General features: G+C 35.3%; 1 pseudogene; it reads left to right on the top strand.

Moving 5' to 3' along the window:
- Positions 1-256: 256 nt before the first annotated feature.
- LOC128589455 (heterogeneous nuclear ribonucleoprotein H-like) lies at positions 257-1,566 on the top strand (annotated as a pseudogene).
- Positions 1,567-5,819: the final 4,253 nt, after the last annotated feature.

A 5,819-nucleotide genomic window follows, 5' to 3' on the forward strand; every position in this document is an offset into this window, starting at 1 on the left:
TCCCATTTCCTCCCAAATCTGTGTGGTTTCCATTGAGAAGTCTGTTGTCAGATGAATTTTAGCTTCTTTATATGCTATTTGTTTCTTTTCTTTTCTTTTTTTTTTTTTAGATCCTGTTTTTCTGGGACCTTTGAGAGTTTGCTTATCATATGCATTGGGTTAGTCTTACTTGTGTCAAATCTGTTTGGTGAATTTCTTCTCAGCACACTTTAGTTGTGTGTCTAGTCCATTTAGACAGCAGGACCCTTCTTAAATGATGATGTTGGGCACTGAAGGCAGAGAGGGCTTTGTGGTGAGGGTCCAGGGCTTGCCCTGGTCTTGCTCAGCCGGAGTACTGCAGCGGTTTTCTTCTGACTGCAAAATTCAAAATGGGGCTCAAGGAATTCATTTCATCAACACAGGAGAAGGCAGACCGAGTGGCAAGGCTTTTGTTGAACTTGAATCAAAAGATGAAGTCAAACTGGCTCTGTAAAAAGACAGAGAAACTAGGTTGAAGTATTCAAGTTAAACAATGTTGAAATAGATTGGGGGTTGAAGCATACTGGTCAAGATAGTCCTGACACAGCCAATGATGGCTTTGTGTGGCTTATATGACTCCCCTTTGGATGTAACAAGGAAGAAATTGTTCATTTCTTCTTAGGGTTGGATATTGTGCCAAATGGGATAACATTGCTGGTGGACCCACGGGAGGAGTACAGGGGAGGCCTTTGTGCAATTTGCTTCATGGGAAATAGTTGAAAAGGCTCTAAAGAAACACAGGGAAAGAATAGGGCACAGGTATATCAAATCTTTAAGAACAGTTGAGCTGAAGTTAGAACTCATTATGATCTACCATGAAAGCTTATGGCCATGCAGCAGCCAGATCCCCATGACAGACCTGTGGCTGGCAGAGGTTATAACAGCATTGGCAGAGAAGCTGGCTTTGAGAAGATGAGGTGTGGTGCTTATGGGTGGAGGCTATGGATGATTATAATGGCTATAGTGATGGCTATGGAGTTGGCTCAAATAGATTTGGAAGAGACCTCACTGTTTTTCAGGAATGTCTGATCACAGATGTGGGGATGGTGTCTCTACTTTCCAGAGCACAATGGTACATTGTGTACAATGCATGGATTACCTTACAGAGCTACTGAGAATGATATTTATAACTTTTTTCACCTTAACACCCTGTGAGAGTACACATTGAAATAGGTCCTGATGGCTGAGTAACTGGTGAAGATGTTGATTTGCAACTCATGAAGATGCCATAGCAGCTATGTCAAAAGACAAAGCAAGTATGCAACTCAGATATGTAGAACTCTTCTTGAATTCTAGAGCAGGAACAAGTGGTAGTGCTTATGGTAGCCAAATGATGGGAGGCTTGGGCTTGTCAAACCAGTCTAGTTATAGTGACCCAGCCAGCCCGCAGCTGAATGGTGGTTATGGAGGCAGCTATGGTGGCCAGAGCAGCATAAGTGAATATGACCAAGTTTTACAGGAACACTCCAGTGACTTTCAATCAAACATTGCATAGGTAGCCAAGGAGCAGTGAATAGCAGCTACTACAGTAGTGAAAGCCTGGCATCTATAGGCATGAACAGAATGGGAGGGATTTCTAGCATGTCTAGTATGAGTGGTGGATGGGGAATGTAATTCATCCTGATCACTGACTCTTGGTCAACTTTTTCTTTTTTAAGAAAAACAACTTCAGTTTGTTTATTACAGTTTCTTGTGATGTGAGTTTGAAATTTATGCTTACTCTGTAAGTGGAAATCAGGATTTTTTAAAGACTTAAAAGTTCAAGGGCGGCACCTGTGGCTCAGTGAGTAGGGCGCCAGCCCCATATGCCGAGGGTGGCGGGTTCAAACCCAGCCCCGGCCAAACTGCAACAAAAAAATAGCTGGGCATTGTGGCGGGCGCCTGTAGTCCCAGCTGCTCAGGAGGCTGAGGCAAGAGAATCGCGTAAGCCCAAGAGTTAGAGGTTGCTGTGAGGGCGGTACAGTAAGACTGTACCAGAGGGCGGTACAGTAAGACTCTGTCTCTACAAAAACAACAACAACAAAAAAAAAGACTTAAAAGTTCAGTATGTTTTAACACAACAGTCATCTAGTATGTAACAGTAAAGTTGAGTAAACTATAATTGTTAAAACTGGTTCCAGCTTTTCTCAAGTTAGTTATATTGTAGGATGTACTTAAGCATTAAGAGTATTTAGAGTAAAGCAGTTAAATTATGTTAAATATTGTTCTTATAGCACATGCCATTGAACACTGTTCAGATGCATGTTGAAAGACATGCTTTTTTAAAAAACTCAATATGGGAGCTGTGTCTACAATTAAAAGTGAAACATTTTGGTATGTTTGTTAATTCTACTTTCATTTAATAGACTGTAATGCATGTAAGTTTAAGCTTTTTTTTTTTTTTTTTTAAGTTAAGGAGGAAAATTTGAGATGCAATACCAGTACTTTGGGATTTTGGTCTTGGTGTTTGTATGAAATTCTGAGGCCTTGACTTAAATCTTCCATTGTATTGTGATTTCCTTTTAGGTACATTGCACTGAGTGAAACTTGTCAAATAAATCTTCCATTTAAAAACTGCAAGAAAAGAAAAACAACAACAACAACAAAATTTATTTGGTATTTTCTTTCCTTCCTGTAATAGGATTCTTATATCTTGAGTTTTGAAGTTTTTTTGTTACTATTACTGTGAATAATCTTTCTACTCCTTGCTCTTGCTGAACTCCCTCTTAAACACCAAAATTCAAGATGTGGTTTTTTAGTATAGTAGACGCATTTCTTAGTTCCAAGATTTTTGTTAGATTTAAAGAAATTATTTTAATGTTTTGTTAAATTTCTGTAGTAAGTTTCTGAATTGCTTTCTATGTTATTTTGGAGATCATTGGGTTTCCTTAAAACTGCTGTGGAGAATTCTTGATCAGAGAGTTCACCTATCACTATCTTATTAGTGTCATTCACTGCTTCCTTCTTTTACCTATTTAGGAGGTCATAGATTCCTATTTGCTGTTATATCTTGTGAATGTACATCTGTGTCTTGGCATTAATCATTTATTTCCATCTTTTCTGTCTAACTTATTTTGGTTTTTATTAGGTATGTTTTCTTCGAGATTCTTTGTAATTTTCTTATTTTATTTTTTCCTCTAAGTCACTGCCTCCTTTTTGGCATTGGCTGGCACCTTCAGCCCTGGTTTGCTTTGATTCTAGTAATACAATTAGAGTCCTGTCCATCCCAAATGGGAGACCTAAAAGGGATATCCTGGTATTGTGGGAAGGCTGGTTAGTGGTTCATGCCCAGGAGACATGTGGAATAAACCTCTGACAGTATGATGTTGCTAATACCAGTTCTGATTTGGCATTTCCTTTAGTTGTACTCAAGGCTGTTTCTTCCTTCAGATGCTTGAGAAGTATCACATGGGTTGAAGTCAGGCCAGGTCTTCTGCCAGGGAACCCAAGATGGCAGGAAAGCTGGTTGTCTAAACTTGGTCTTAGTTTTACCAGTGTAGAAACGTGACTTGCAGAAAATTTTCTGCATGTTTGGTGCCAGATAGATTGGGGGGAAAGGGACATTGCAGATACAGAAGTTTTGATTCTCTTACTGTCTGTGCAGAACTTTTTCACTTTGCTGTGGTCCTCAAATTATCCTCATATTTGAGGTCTGTGATATTTGTGGTGATAATTTCAGTACTGTATTTTTGCTTTCATTTTCTGTAGATGGAAACTGGAGCCAGTTTGCTTCTGTGCTGTCTTTGGAACCAGAGTCATTAGTCATTAAATACCCCAAAAACTAACTTACTGAGAATATTTTGTCCCTATCCATGAACAAATAATATCTCTCCATTTATTAGTTCTTTTTTCTTTCATCATTGTTTTGTAGATTTCTGTATATATATATATATCTTAGACATATTTGGTTAGATTTTATATCTATTTCATTTTTTAGGTTATCAATGAAAATGGTATCGTGTTTTTAATTTTAAATTTAGTTGTTCATTGCTTGTACAGTAATCCCCTCTTATTTGCATTTCACTTTTTGCAGTTTCAGTTAACATTCAACCAGCAAACTGAAAAGAGTAAGTGGAAAATTTCGGAAATAAACAATTCATAAATTTTATATTTCACACCATTCTGAGTAGCATGATGAAACTTTGTATCATCTTTGTTCATTCTGCTCAGGGTATGAATTGTCCTTTTGTCCATTGCATTTACACTATATGCATTACCTGTCCCTTAGCCATAGATATCAACCATGAGCATCAGGATGGCTGATGGTCAGTCATAGCCTAACCACAATACCTGCATCATTTACCTTCATTTCATCACGTAGGCATTTTATTATTTCTTATCATCACAAGAACAAGGGTTATTACAGAACAATAAGATATTTTGAGAGATGACATTCACTTAACTTTTATTTAGCATATTGTTTATAATCATGATATTTTGTTAGTAATTTTTAATTTTTTCCTATGCATGTTTTATAAATTAAACTTCATCGTAGGTGTATATGTGTGTGTGTGTGTGTGTGTATATGTATGTATGTATACAAGATGGATCATTACCAGTTACGGTTTCAGGCATTAACTGGGTAACTGGGAGTCTTGGAACATATCCCCTGCAAATAAGAGGGGACTACTTACTGTATATAGAGAAGTGATTGGCCTTTGTATATTAACCTTATAACCTTCAACTTTGCTATAATCACTCATTAATTCCACTGTAATACCTTCTTAAGATTTGTAAATCTGTAATATCTTCATAATATTTGTGAACATTAAAAATGTTATTATAGGATATTGTAGGTAGCTCTTCAAATGCTACCTGATTACCCACTAAGATCCCTAAAGAGGTTTCTTCATAAAAAACTACTATGAGGAAAAAAGAAATATGCTAGAGATATTGTTGATAAAATTTTGAACTATCTTAATAATTATAGACTTTCCTAAGGGTATAAAAAGGCAAATATAATTAATAAAGGTCCATGATTTAAAAAGGTACAGATGGATTAATATTATTTGTCAACATATTTTTGGAAGAAATGAAAACTGGTTTCATGTATCATGTTGATTAATTTATAATAAAAATTAACACATATTTTTTACTATATTCAAACATCCTACTGTATGAAAATGTGATATTTTAAAATATTAAATGATAAAAATATAAATCAGTGGATAATTATTAATATTACTAGAGTTTTTTTAATTTAAGGGATCTACCATGTGATTAGTTTTAGCAGTAATTTATATTAGTCAGTTCAAAACATAACTTTTTTACCCTTATTAAAAGTACAGTTATTTCAGAAACTGCAGTAGAACTGTATCAGGATTCTTTTAGTCCTTCACAGTATGAATGATTTTTTTTTTTTTTTAATTATGTCAGGTAGGAGCAATGATGTGTCCTTTTGGGAAGTAGGCTAATATGCCTATACATGTTAAAAACAATCTTCAGTATGTTATTAACTTAGGATTCATCATATCATTGCATTTTCTCCATATTATAAGGCATCTTTTTCATCCTACTTCAGAATTTCTTTGAGAATGTAGTGCTACCTGGTTTACAAAAGAAGTTTTATAAAGACTTCTAAAATTTTTATCATTTGTAAGCAAATGGTAATATGATTAAATGCAGTGTATCATAAATGCATACTCTTAACATATAGTCATGCAAATAGAGGAAGCTACTATTTGGTAACTACAATATTTCAATTTGAAAATGGAACAAAATTCTTGCAAATTAATTTAAAAACTTTTTTTTTATTTTTAGGAAACCATGAGTTTGATTTTGGTATGGATATTTTGGAAGAATACATGAAACAAATGCACTCT

This window comes from Nycticebus coucang, chromosome 1, assembly GCF_027406575.1.
Source record: "Nycticebus coucang isolate mNycCou1 chromosome 1, mNycCou1.pri, whole genome shotgun sequence".
In the NCBI taxonomy this organism is placed as follows: Eukaryota; Metazoa; Chordata; class Mammalia; order Primates; family Lorisidae; genus Nycticebus; species Nycticebus coucang.